Genomic DNA, 15,047 nt, shown 5'->3' with positions numbered 1-15,047 from the left:
CAAACACTTCGCGCACTGCGGGTGAAATACACAACTTTTTCAAGATTTTTTTTTGACCAATCAATAGAACGCCCTTTAATTGGTCTCTCTGAATTTTTTGGGAGTTTTTTGAAGCATTCTTCCACGTTAAAAAAAAATCATAAAAAACCAGAACAAAGGTAGGATGTGGGGGCCTAAAAAACAAGGTTCCTATAGCCCAAAAATTCCAAATCATTTATTGAGTAATGAAATATATAAGAACAGCTACTTTGATACTTTTGAGCCACTTTGTGCAAAAATAAGGGTATGCAAAATGAGGAAATTTCACCACATGATAGCACATTGCCTCTAAAATATCCTCATTTTTCGGACCCTTATCCTTCCACAAATTAGCTAAAAATTTCCAAAAGAGCTGTTTTTATATATTTCATTACCCAATAAATGATTTGGAATTTTTGGGCTATAGGAACCTTGTTTTTTAGGCCCCCACATCATACCTTTGTTCTGGTTTTTTATGATTTTTTTGAACGTGGAAGAATGCTTCAAAAAACTCCCAAAAAATTCAGAGAGACCAATTAAAGGGCTTTCTATTGATTGGTCAAAAAAAATCTTGAAAAAGTTGTGTATTTCACCCGCAGTGCGCAAAGTGTTTGGGACTGCGCGAAGAGTTTTTTGCAGTGCGCGAAGTAAGTCCGAAAAAAAAAGCTATACAGTTAGCAGTAATTTTCCTCCTAAGCCTGCTGCGCACCCCTTATATCTCATTTTATAATGACACACTATTGCTAGGAATTTCAGGGAATTAATTTGAAGCATAGTTCTCTGTGCTCTCAATATTTTGTGCCTTTGGTGTGTGTAACAAAAAAGTTATACATATAGGCAAAATAATAAACGCAATACCTATTTGGGCTAAGGGAAAGCTGGTGAAAATTCTGAAAATTATCAGGTCATGAATTTGCACATGTACCATGATACTGTGAAATTTTTGGGGCTAATGGGGCACAGGAAGCGGTATTACAGGTCCCTGCCGTGTTCAAATATGATTTTTTCATGTCAATTTTCTCTAGGCTCAAGGAGACCCCTGAATGACTTGATTATTCTTTAGGGGGATCATAAAAGTTCGTTCTATTGACTCATCGAAAAATATATCCAGAAAAGTAAGCCGTTTTTTCGGGGGAATGCACAGTGCGCAAAGAGCCGTGGCGGAAGCGCGCACTGGGGGCGGGACGTTGAGACAACGACCCCCACAGTGCGCAAAGAGTTTTTCGCAGTGCGCGAAGTAGGTCCGTATAATAAAGGACCAACCTGAGAGGACGAATATTATGGCAAAGCCAGTCAATACCTCTCAGGGCCCTGCGACTCAAATGATTAATCGCGAATATAATTAGATGCGTCGCCTCCGCCGGCCCTGTGACTAAAATGATCAAATCAAAGGCGGCGGCGACGCACCTATTTATATTCACGATTCTCACCTCTCTATTGTATTCATGATGCGCGCGGGCCAACGGCATTTCAACACACAGCACACAAATCTTTTGTTTGATAGTTAGCAGGTCCTTGACATTCCGTCGCACACTACGCGGTTCTTTTGTTCCTTTTCAAAGGCATTCAATTCCGGGCATCAACATACAATGAACAAATGGCAAGAATCCACCGATCAAATCACCCTCATCTCCGGTTTCTATACCCAATATGCTTACTACCATAAACGGCTCCAACCCCTGTTGTGCTTTTCTAAAACTGTTGAGGTTGCTCATTTCGTTGTCTGCTTCAATCTGTGTGCTCATCTCTCATGTCACATTCTGTGACACTTGTATCTCATTTCACTCGGCTACTTAAACCTGAAGTTGCAAGCAGTTGGAAAGGTTTTTCCTCATCCTTTCTAACGCACTCACTCCGCTCCTGCTTGCTGCTTCAGTCCCAGTTCATCTCAACAGGTTATGAGCACCAGTTGCACCTGAAAGCGCAAGGATCTCACAGGACTTCGAACTTCGTTTTCGAACAAAGTGTGTTAAACCATCTTAAGGATCAACCACCTTCCAGACCATTTCAACCATGGCAGACTCTGCTGTCCCGGACAACTCCGAATCGTCTTCCTCGCTTAAAGTTGCCGGTATTCCCCAGCTCACCCCACCTGAACCGGGCTCCAATTACCTCAGCTGGAGTTTTGTCGTCACCGTTCACCTTACCTCGGTAAAACTTGCCTACCTATTGGAGCCGGTAAAACCCAAAGAACGCACGGCCAAATGGGCTACCGACAATGCCGATGTTTGCTCTTTCATTGCCCGCACGGTCCACCAAGACAACCTTTGTCTTATCCGAGCTTTTGGTACTGATGCCAAGGGCATGTGGGACTCTCTTCAAAAAGCCCACCTCGATTCCATCGCCGGAGGCCGTATGTACTGGCTTCGTAAACTCGTTACACTTCGAATGACTGGAGACGATGTCGACAGCCACATCAAGGAGCTCGCACTCTGCGCAGAGAATCTCAACTCTCTCATCACGGAGAAAAAGCCTCTAACGACTGACGATATCCATTCGGCTGCTCTCCTCGGCTCTCTCCCGGTCGATTGGTTACACTGTGTCTCTTCCATGATGAGCGAGGAGTCAATCACATCCTCTCGCATTGTCTCGGCACTCAAAGCCGAATCCCTCCGTCGAAAGTCTCGTGACGAGGAGGATCATTCTATCTCCGCCTCCGTCGCTAAAACCTCATCGAGCGGCAAGGCCAGAACACCCTTCAATGATTCTCTTTTCTGCACTTTCTGCAAAATCAAAGGCCACGATCTCTCAATCTGTAAAACCGCAGCACGGGTCCTAGAAGAGCATCAACAAGGCCGCCGTACCAGCAATACCTCTGGTCGCCACTCGGACTCCGGTAAAAACTCCTCTAGGGACAACTCCCAAAAACGCACCTCCGCAGGTCCAGACCGTGGATCACCCAAACCGGCTGCCAAAGCAGGGCTCACCACAGTCGTCAAGCTGGGCAGTGACTCTGATAGAGAATCCGACTCCGCCGGCTCAGAGTATGCCGGGATCGTATCCGAATTCGTTCCCTCCATCTCCTCCTTCCAAGCATCAATCGATGCGAATATTGATTCGGGCTGCTCCATGAGCATGACCCCCACCGCCGACCATGTGTCTCATCTCAAGACAACCTCCATTCTGGTCCGCCTCGCCGACAACTCCGTTGTCTCCGCCACCCACAAAGGCCAAGCATCCCTTCCACTCGACATCTCCAAATCTATCAAAACACTGGTAGTTCCGGATCTCCACGAACCCCTTCTATCCGTTGCGGGCATGTGCGACGAATCCCTTCGTCTGGTTTTTACTCCTAACTCCTGCGATATCTACGATGCGAAGGACTTTGAAGTCTCCGGCACCATAGTCGGTCAAGGATACCAAAAAGGGAATCTCTTTTATCTCCCATCCGGCGAGGTGACGTCCAGCTCCGCTTCTGTGGTCCCTGGACGACACACTGACAATTCTCTTTTTGGCTACCATCTTCGGCTTTCCCACATAGGCCTAAAGTCCCTGAAGAAACTCCTCCGGATACACAACATCCATCCGACTCAAATGAATGAGATCGACGTCCAGCAGTGCCATATCTGCATCCAGTCAAAAATGCACCGCTCCCCTTTCACTTCTCGTTCCCCGTACCGCTCTCCGACTCCTGGCGAGCTGATTCACTCAGACGTGGGCTCTTTTGAAACCTCCTCTCGCGAAGGCTACAAATACTTTGTCACATTTATAGACGACTGTTCTAAATCAATTTCCGTTATGCCAATGAAATGCAAAAGTGAGGTTTTTCATTGCTTTAAAATCTTTAAGGCGTTTTTTGAGAAAGATGGACGCTACCGTATTCAATCTCTCCGCTCGGACAATGGCGGGGAGTACCTTTCAAAAGCCTTTGAGAATTTTCTTCTGGACGCGGGTATCAAACACGAACCCGGCCCTCCCCACTCTCCTGAGTTGAATGGCGTGGCAGAGAGGGCCAACAGGACTTTGGGAAACCTCATTCGTTGCCTTCTTCTGGGGTCCAAACTTCCAAAATCCTTTTGGGTGGATGCCCTTCGACACATTCTCTATTCCTTCAATTCAATCCCTCTCTCTACTCCCTCCGGTTTCCTTTCCCCATACTCCATTCTAGGAAAGGAATCGGTCTCCCTTCAAGATCTTCATCCGTTTGGATGCCTGGTCTGGTACAAAGTCCCCAAAGCGGACAGAAAGAAACTCGATCCCAAGGGCCGGGCGGCACTTTTTCTCTCCTACATCTCCAATGGTAACGGTTTCCGAGTTTGGGATCTCCAAAACAGGCGAGTAGTTAAGACACGAGATGTTCTTTTTGATGATTCTACTTTCCCCTATGACCATCGCACTGTTGGTCCGTCACCTTCAATCACCATTGAACTACCCTGGCCGTCTCGTCCTCCCCCGACTCCTCCAGTCAGCTCTCCTCCACGGGATCCGTCTCCTCCTGCGCCATCCCCATCGCCGCCTAACCCCATCGTGCCTTCTCCTCCACTCGCCTCGGTCTCTCCTCCGCTCCCATTGGTACCCACTCCTCGTCCGCTCCCGCAGTCGCAAACACCCACCTCCCGTCCATCCATCTTTGATCCTCCCCTTAACATTCCTCTCCAGCCCCGTTTCGACAGGAGACTATTGGCGTCCATCCACGCACCTCCTGAGCCACCTCCGGCGGATCACTCACGTCACTCTTCGCCTCCTTCTCGAGTGGTTCCTGGTAAGCATGCCTCCTCGCCAACTTCTCCCCCATCGCCTTTCCTTCGTCCTCTTCCGCCTCCCTCTTCGCCTCCCCTCCAAGAGGGTCGCTCACCTTCACCTGCCCACAGGTCGCCATCGCCCCCGCCTGCTGCAGCTGTTCCCCTTCCTCCGTCTCCCCCTCCGCCTGCTGCAGCTGTTTCCCTTCCTCCGTCTCCCTCTCCGCCTGCCCCTATGCCGCCAGTCCGCCGGTCAAACCGCTCAAGAAAAGCTCCTGATCGATTGGGTCACTGGTCCAAGGCCGCAGTCTCCCCCAGAGATCTGGATACTCCGAAAACTTGGCGTCAACTCCAACGCTCCCCAAACAAGGAACGATGGCTTAAGGCTGCAAATGACGAATTCTCCTCTCTCCTAGGGATGGAGACCTGGAGGCTTGTTCCCCGCCCGTACAAGCGCAAGATAATAAAGTCCAAATGGGTTTTTAAGGTCAAACGCCGACCAGACAAATCCATTCTCAAACTAAAAGCCCAACTTGTTGCCATGGGCTACTCTCAGGTTCGCGGGATGGACTACAATGAGGTTTTCTCTCCGACTCTCCGCATGGAAACTCTTCGCCTTATCTGTAGTCTTCTCGCAGTCCGCAAATGGGCAGGACGACAAGTGGATTTCAAAACGGCATTCTTAAACGGTCATCTAGACGAACCGGTGTACATGGAACAACCTACCGGTTTTGAGGATTCCATCCATCCTGACTACGTCTGCGAGGTCACGCGGTCTCTCTACGGTCTGAAACAATCTCCTCGACAGTGGAATCAGGAGCTTCACTCAGCTCTCCTTGATCTCGGCCTCCTTCAATCCAAATACGACCCCACTCTCTACTTTCGGCTTGAAAAGAATAAACTCATCAGTGCGGTCACTGTACATGTGGATGATCTCACCGTGGTTGGAGAACCTTCCTATGTCTCTTCCCTCATAGCCTCTCTTGGGCGTAGATTCAAAATTGGAGCTGATGAGGAACTTCACCACTTCCTCTCCATCAAAATCACGCGCGACATCGAAAAACGTCTCCTTTTCATGTCTCAGACTCATTACATCGAAGACCTTATTCCCTGTTTCCTTTCTGGACCTTCCTTATCCGTGTCTACCCCCACCGACTCCTTCTTCAAAGATCTCCGTAAGCGTGGGCCTGATGAACTTCCCTCCCCCGGGCCGTACAATCAACTCATTGGCTCCCTCCTGTGGGTCGCTCAATGCACCAGACCGGACATCTCTTTCGCGGTCAACAAATTGTCACAATTCCTCATAAATCCCTCCGCCGCACACTGGGCTGCAGCTATCCGCATTCTGAACTATCTAGTGTCCACGAAACATCTAAGCCTTCGTCTAGGAGGTTCTCTCTCTTGCAGTGGTTTCTCCGACTCCGACTGGGCCGAGGATTGTGAAGACCGTCGCTCAACTTCCGCATACACCTACAGAATTGGCGATGGAGCCATATCCTGGAAATCCCGGAAACAGGACACTGTCTCTCTATCCAGCACCGAGGCTGAATACAAGGCGTTGTCAGACTCCTGCAAAGAAGGCCTTTGGCTTCGGAACGTCCTCACAGAACTCCGCCTCCGCCCTCAAGAGGCTCTACCCCTCCATGTCGATAACGAAGGCGCTGAAGCCTTGGCCAACAATCCGGAACACCATTCTCGTACAAAACATATCGACGCTCGCTATCATTTTGTGCGCGAGTGTGTGAAAGACGCCAAAATCAAAATCTTCCACGTCTCAACCCACGATATGCTTGCAGACATGCTGACGAAACCTCTTCCGCGGGTTCTTCTGGAAAAACACCGGCATATGTTTGGAATAATCTAGTGTTCTTTTTCTTCTCCCACTTTGTTTTTTCTCCTCTTCTCAGATTTTCAGCAAGGGGGGGTGTTGAGGTTGCTCATTTTGTTGTCTGCTTCAATCTGTGTGCTCATCTCTCATGTCACATTCTGTGACACTTGTATCTCATTTCACTCGGCTACTTAAACCTGAAGTTGCAAGCAGTTGGAAAGGTTTTTCCTCATCCTTTCTAACGCACTCACTCCGCTCCTGCTTGCTGCTTCAGTCCCAGTTCATCTCAACAAAAACAGACAACTTGTGATTGCTTGACGGTTTCAGGTGTGGGAAAGATACAAGTGAACTAAGCTGGCAATACATTGCAGGGGGAAGAGGGTCTATTTATAGACCAGGGAGAATAGGGTAGCGCTCTAGAGAGATCAAGAGAAGGGGACAAGACAAAGAGAGGGACGAGTCCATCAGATGGGCTCGTCGTAACAATAAGCTATGTACGTAAGGCCAGACTTGGAGAAGTCCGGCTCGGATGAAGTCAGCTAATATACAGGGATAAGAGAAACAAGGTGCAGAGCATCTACAAGGATGCCGCGAAAGGCTGGCAATATATATGTGATAGGCCGAGAGTGTCAGCTCCGGTCTCTTCGGTGACGCGGAGATGATAGGGTTTTCAACAATCTGCAGGGGCTAAGAAGCGGCCAGATGTCTTATGGGTCACACTATAGCCAGAAGGCCAGTGGAATAAAGTCCAACTAGACGCCAAAGGCGGAGGGACTAGCACCCTTACGTAAGTAAGGGGACGCGGCGATTACTCTAGCCAAGCGCCGTTGCTCAAAACAGGTTTACGGAAACTCTGTTCTTCTAGGATACAGGTATGAAGACCTGTACCTAGGAGAATACTCGAAGGAAAAGGGAAACTGTAAAGGAAATATAAGGTTAGTAGATTACTAGGAAACCCCACTCACTTTAGTTTAAGTAAGGTCAACGGGTTTGTATGTGTAATAATCTTGGGGGGAAAGATCTCTCCAGAGGAAAGATCCCCCCCTTTTATATTACAGGGACCTGATCCTCCTTCGAGTCAAGGCCCCAGAGGGATCCTTAACTCCAAGGAGGGGGAAGAGGTCCACGGAATTCAGAGGAGGGATTACATGAATAATTATGTAATCTCTCTATGTATGGTAAATCCATAGAGAGATATACTCCATTAGTACAGTATTATTCTCAATCAAGGTAAATACATAATAAGTGTGAAATCATGTAGTTTAGTACATATAAACTAATGATTGCAACAAAAGTAATATTATAAGACAACAGGAGGACTTGAACACAGGATCTTACACAAGATCTAGGTCACTATTAAGGCAGCCTTTAGCCATTGGGTTACATGATTTGTAACTATCATTGTAGACACATGGACAATTGTTTCAGTGGCTGACAGAGAGCGGCAAACAGAGGAATTAGAGTATCCTTGCCAAGAGCGGCACACATGAGGCAAGGAAAGGAAACGGCACGGTGAGATCCAAGGACCGAGAGTGGTCCGGTAAGTTAGGGAAGAAAGGGTCAAGGTTACTACCTTAGCCGGTGGATAGGGAGAGTTCCTATAACTGAAAGCGGGGGCTTCACATCATCCCCTCCGAGTTTCAAGCCTCCGAGCTTGACTTAGGCGATGGGCAGTTGGCCGCGTGATTGTCTTTGGGCTTTGTTTTGCCCGGAGAGGGTTCCAGTTGCTTTAGCGACGTTGAGGTTAATGAATAACTTTTTTGTTTCCCTGCAATATCTCTTAAGGCAATCACCATTGGTCGTAGACTTGTGAATAAAGCCGTTTAGAGACCGTAACCTAAAGTAGGACAATTTTCGAACTGGCGTAAGACCAATTCACCTGGGTGGAGATTCCGCTCGTGGTACTGAGCTTCATTTTTGGTTGACCGGGTAATTGCTTTATTATTAATTTTATCAATTTGAGCGGCCCATTCTTCGACAAAGTTGCTTGATTGGCGGGAGCGAGACTCTTGGCGGTCTTGTTGATAAGTCACTGCTACTGTAGGCAACACTGGGTAATTACGTTACCCTACGTTATCCATGTTATCTCAGTAACGCAATGGTTTCAGTTGCCGCCCAGCAACGTTACTGCTATCCGTAATTTGTGATTTCCTGACGCGCCCGTAACATAATTGTGTGCATATTTTTTTTGCATCCTGAAACAGATAATGTAATGATAATTTTCCAGGATAGTGCGTTATTGCCATGAAGCAGATTCTGTACGGTGCTCCGCTCCTGGATAATATGCTTATATAGCACTTCACCCCTGGATAATGTGTTATCTCAATTCCCAGGGGTGAAACAGCCCTAACCCAATGATAGTTTTCACAAGCTCTAGCACACACAGTAATTGTATTGGTCCAGGGGCAACTGTTTGTAAAGCCCGCGCCCTGCACGCACTTCACAAGAGTATCACATCCCCTGTCACGACCTCATGCTCCACCCTACACGTAGCTGCTCCCCGCCCTTACCTAGCTCGGCAGAGAACCACCGGACGACTCTCTGCTGACGCTAGGTAAGAGTCTCCTCCTTTTCTCACCCAGTTGTAGATAGATACTAACGAGAGAACCACCAGACGGCTCTCTGCTGACGCTAGAAATACAACATCCGACTCGTTGGAGCTAGAAACTTTAGGCTCCAAGCCTGCTCCCCGTGCCCGTCGAGACATCTTAGTGAAGGACTTGTCCGAGTCCTTATACTTTTTTTTTCTACTCCAAATCAAATTGGCAATTTTTTTTTCTTCTTCTTTCAGTCTCTCTCCCGTCCCGTCCCGCTCAAACTTCCCGTCCCGCTGAACGTTCCGTCCCGCTCAAACGCCCCGTCCCTCTGAACATCCCGTCCCGCTGAACATCCCGTCCCGCTTGACACCCTGTCCCCAACGCCCTAGGATCGCAATTTCATGACCACAAGGAATTTGAATAAAGATCTGCTGATACCCTTGTCAGATCCTGAGGCTATTATCCGCACTAGTAACGCTGAACGTCGCCGGCACGCACAACTCAACACTCTTCTTTGGAACCGAGCTGCTATTGGGATTCCCCTGCCGAGCTCCCCAAAGCAAACTATTCCCCTTCAAATACCTACAGTTTCTCCCTCCAACCGTCCTCCCCACGTGTTAACCATGACTAACGAAGACCGCCAATCGGGCTCCGGGGAAAGCGGTTTGGTCGTCAAGGAGATGCTGGCGGCCATGCTATTGTTACAGAAAACAACCCAAATCCAGCTGCAAACCACATTATAGGCTATTGCAGCCCACTCTAACATCAAGACAGAGACATCACCACCAAACTCCCCAGCCAAACCCAAATCCAACCGGATCGACTTACGACACTTCAGATTGGATGGGCCGAAGTTCCAAGGCCCGTTCCAGGCCGTGGAGCCGTTTCTCAACTGGATTCAGGGCGTCCAAATACACTTCACCACAAGGGCTATAACCAACAACAACAATAAATTACACGTTATCGGTACCCTTCTCGAGGAGACAAACCTCCTTTCCTTATACGCCAACGAGGTTGGATCCTACATGGGCAAACCCTGGTCAGACTTTAAAGCACGTCTATTTGAATACTCACTCCCTCAATTGTGGAGGGAAGATCTTGAGGAGAAGGCGCAGCATCTCGCAATGATGGACTCAGAGACGTTCATCACCTACAGCACCAGAGCCCGGACGCTCCAGAGCATGATCAACTTCAACAAGGTGACTCTCTTGGATTGCGCGTTAGCTAAACTTGTCGTCTACGGTATGCCCCGCGACCTCAAGGCCAAGGTCAGAGAGTGGCAGCTTCTTGAGGCCACCAACTTCAAATACCCGACGTTTGAACAACGCTGCTGTGTATTCTACAAGACTCTCCCAAGACGCCGATTCCAGCCCGCAAATCCTTCCTCACCCCTTCAAACCTATGACCGCAATGACCCTGACTTCGTGTGGCGCATCCACGCCTACCTTGACTTGGTAGGCAGATGTCACTTTTGCAAGAAATACTGCGGAAACGCCGCAGGCACCACCAGGAAAAAAAAAGGTCACTTGATGGCAAGTGACATGACACAGCTTTGTTTTCAGCTCCAACACTGCTCCAATGCTGCTCCTCTCCACCAGCACATCTGGGGCTCACATGATAGGTGTCAGGATCAAAGCACTCAATGTGAAAAAACCAGATGATACTCAGCTTTGGCCCTGGCCCAGCTGATGCTCAGCTTTTACCCTTGCTCAGCTGATGCTCAGTTTTTCTTCTGGCCCAGCTGATGCTCAGCTTTGGAGCTGGCCACCTGATGATCATCTTTGGCCCTGGCACAGCTGATGCTCAGCCTTGGCTGTGGCTCAGCTGATGCTCATCTTTGGCCCTAGCCTAGCTGATTTTCAGCTCTGATCCTCTCCAAACTGATTCCCATCTTTTTCCCTGGCCTGGCTCAGCTGATATATTACTCAGCAAGCTGAGCATCAGCTGGCCAGCTGGCCCAGGACTGGGCCAAAGCTGAGCATCAGCTGGGACAGGACTAGGAGAAGGCTGGTACAACGCTGAGCATCAGCTGCGCCAGGAATAGTACAAAACTGAGCATCAGCTGGACAAGGAATGGTCAAAAGGCTTTATTCCAATTCTGAGGGTGCGCTGTATGAAAAAGCTAAGTATGAGCCGGGCAGAAAAGCTGAGTATGAGCTGGGTACCAAAGCTGAGTATGAGCTGGGTACCAATGCTGAGTATCAGCTGGACAGAATTGAGGATCAGTTGGGCTCATCAAAAACTGAACAGGACCTCCTTGTTAAATTTTGGAAGTTGAGGAGATAGTTGGGAGATTGGGGTAGATAGTGGATATATATTGGATAGATGGTGGGTAGCTGGCTGGAGCTGGTGTAATGTCACTTGTCATCAACTGACTATTTTATTTTCCTGGTGCACATGCCCAGGTCCCTGTGACCGCAATAAGGTGATCATTCCTACCTCTTTCGTGGTACCTCCAAAGCCACCCAACTACACGGCCCCGCGCGCATGGACTAGCCCCCGATCCCCACCCAAACCCGCCCCTCCCGCTCCAGGCCGTCCTGTGGGCCGCCAGGCTGGAGTAGCGGTCATAGAAGACAACAACGAGTGCCCTGACCTCTCCGCAAGCGCCATTGCGACATACGCCGAGATCAATGGCGCCATCCAAGCGGCCGAACTCGCGGGCCTCACCCTTGACGAGATTGTGGCAAACGAGTGCCGCCCCTTATCCAACGCTGACTTCATCAACAACATCACAGAGAACCCCGTCTACTATGAAGATTGTGGCCTCGCTACCGCCACTGTTTCTGGCAAGGATCACGCGGACCCCACCTTCAATGAAGACTGCCTCAAAAATCTATTAGGGGCACTGCCAGCATATAAGCCTTGGATGCGTGCATCCCTGTTAATCTGGGATGCACACAACCGATTTAACATTGGTTGCGCGCATCCAATGCAATCCGCATCCGAATTGACATCGGGGGACAGTAACCCAAGGGTTTTGCCACCCGATTCAAACTCGGCTGCTCCGCGGCCGAGCCAAAATCGGCAGGCTGTCTGGCCGAGGAATTGAATTCCTCGATCAGTGGCCAGCCGAGTTAACCTCGGCCGCCACCAATCGAGCAATGGAAGCTCGGTTGACAGTTCAACCGAGCTTTCATATGATCGGTCATTCATAACCGATCATATGAAAGCTCGGTTGCGGACCCACCAAGCAAAATGAATATCGGCTGTTAACTCACCGATGATTTCGAATCATCGGTGGGTCAACAGCCAATGATTTTGAATCATTGGTTGTTAGCTCATCCGACGAAATCGAACTGGTCAAGAGAAACTCTCCGGGGAGAAGTTACCCTCCCCGGATAACTTTCCCGGGGAGGAGCCCTCCGGCAGTTAGCACGTCGAACCACAGTGGCCGGAGCCTGCTTGCTGGTCCAAGACGTCGACTTGCCGGTCCAAGCAAACTGCTCAGACTGGCGAGCAGTGCTGGCCGATCACTTAGAGGTACCTCCTTGGCGAGCAGGTCAGCCTGCTTGCCGAGCAGATACTTATACCTGCTTCGCCAGTAGGTCAACCTGCCAAGCTGCTGGCCGAGCAGGTTCAGGTACCTGGTCAGCGAGCAGGTCAACCTGCTGGCCAGGCAGGTAACAGTGCCTTGTCGCCAGGCACCTGAGCACCTGCTGGGCGAGCAGGTTGACCTACTCGCCGAGCAGGTAAAAGCTCGCCAAGAGGGTACTTTTACCTGCTCGGCCATCAGGATGACCTGCTTGCCGAGCAGGTACAGTTACAGGTACCTGCTCCGGCTCGGCCGGCAGGTCATCCTGCTGGCCGAGCAGGTAAAAGCTTGCCGAGAGGCTACTTTCACCTGCTCGGCCATCAGGATGACCTGCTTGCCGAGCAGGTACAGTTACAGGTACCTGCTCCGGCTCGGCCGGCAGGTCATCCTGCTGGCCAAGCAGGTAACAGTACCTGCTCGGAGCAGGTTGACCGACTCTCCAAGCAGGTAAAAGCACGCCAAGAGGCTACTTTTACCTGCTCAGCCATCAGGATGACCTGCTTGCCGAGCAGGTACAGTTACAGGTACCTGCTCCGGCTCGGCCGGCAGGTCATCCTGCTGGCCGAGCAGGTAAAAGCTCGCCGAGAGGGTACTTTTACCTGCTCGGACATCAGGATGACCTGGTCGCCGAGCAGGTACAGTGCTGCTCCGGCTCGGCCAGCAGGTTGACCTACTCGCCGAGAAGGTAAAAGCTTGCCGGGCAGGTACCTCTACCTGCTCGGCCATCATGACGACCTGCTCGCCAAGCAGGTGCTTTTACCTGCTTTGAAAGCAGGTTGACCTGCTCGTCAAGCAGATACCTGTAGCCGCTGCGAAGTCAAGCGGAAACAAGTACCTGCTTGCCGAGCAGGTACAGGCATGTGCTGCTCGCCGAGCAGGTACAGCGATGTGCTGCCCGCCGAGCAGCAACGGTGAAACCATTGTGAGAGTGAGGTTTGATTGAAAAAACCCCGGCGGGTACCGGCGGTGCCGGGTACCTGATTTTGGTAAAAAAGACGCGGGTACTGGCGGTGTCAACCCTTGAGACATTTAGAACGTCCAAGAGGGTTGCAAAATATCATAACTACTAATATAATATAAAATTGTATAAGATGTGCAGGCGCAGAGATTAAACTGTTCTAATTAAATGTAAACGCAGAGCACAGAGCGTAGAGCTAAAGAATGTGTAATGATAAGCTATGTGATAGATCAGTGCTATGGAGCGCAAGAGCTGCGCGCAAGAAAACAGAATAATGCATACATGCTTAAGGTAAGAACAACCATAAGCTGTAGAAATGATAATCAAGAATTAACAAACAAAGAAAGCAAATAGTGAAGAAAAACTTTGACATGCATGTTGATGAGAAGATCACAAACAAAGCCAGTAGAGATCGCCCGCAGGTGCCGTGTGCGGGTCCAGGTAGGTAAATTTTGGATGGCGGGTACCCGTCCAGGTACCCGCTGCAAAAGGTCTGGAGACAAGCAGTCGCGGACGACCTTTTGCAGCGCAATCATGGCCCCTGCTAACCTAACCCTCTTGGTGTCCAGCACATACTGGACGCCAAGAGGGCATACACTCTTGATGTCCGGCACAGAGCGGACATTGGGAGGGTGTATGTATGCCCTCTTGATGTCCGGTATGTGCTGGACACCAAGAGGGCATACACTCTTGATGTCCGGCCCAGACCTGACATCAAGAATTCACACACAGACATACCCTCTCAATATCCGGCCCAGACTGGGCACCAAGAGGGTATATACACCCTTGATGACGGTCTATGCTGGTTTCAAGGGTGGTGTAAACTCTTGATGACCGGGACAGACCGGAAATTGGGAGGGTATACACACACCCTCTCAATGTCCGGTCTGTGCTGGTCATCAAGAATGTATGCCCTCTTGGTGTCCAGCACAGACTGGACATCGAGAGGGTATACATACACGCTCTCAATACCCGGCCCAGGTCAGGCATTGAGAGGGTATATACACCCTTGATGACCGGTCTGTGTTGGTCATGAAGAGGTTACACCATCCTCGACACCACAGGTACCGCCGGTACCTGCCCTACGGGTGCTGGGTCCGAGTCCGGGTATCTAAATATGCCCAAAATGACCGCAGGCACCCGCACCCGCCACAGGTACCCAGGTCCACTCGGTGATCTCTAAAAGCCAAAGAAGAGAGAATATTTTTCTCTTCGAAATAGTTGGAGAGATTCTCTTCTCCCCCTCAGAGAAAAAACAGATCAATAATTTTACTCAACTTGCTACCCAAAATCGTAAACAAAAAGTAACATACTACTCAGGATGAGTCTGTACTAGACTGCTAAATTTTGGTACTCAAGTATCAGAATCTTTTATTTAGTATCTTCTTTACTCTACCTTAGCAATCAGAACAGGAGAATAATTGATATGAATATCTTCTGACCCTTTTCTCAGATCCGTTAGAACTTGTTAAGCCATTGTACTCAATAGAGA

The sequence above is a fragment of the Puccinia triticina genome, chromosome 13A (assembly GCF_026914185.1).
Source record: "Puccinia triticina chromosome 13A, complete sequence".
NCBI lineage: Eukaryota > Fungi > Basidiomycota > Pucciniomycetes > Pucciniales > Pucciniaceae > Puccinia > Puccinia triticina.
Note: the sequence above shows the minus strand (reverse complement) of the source record.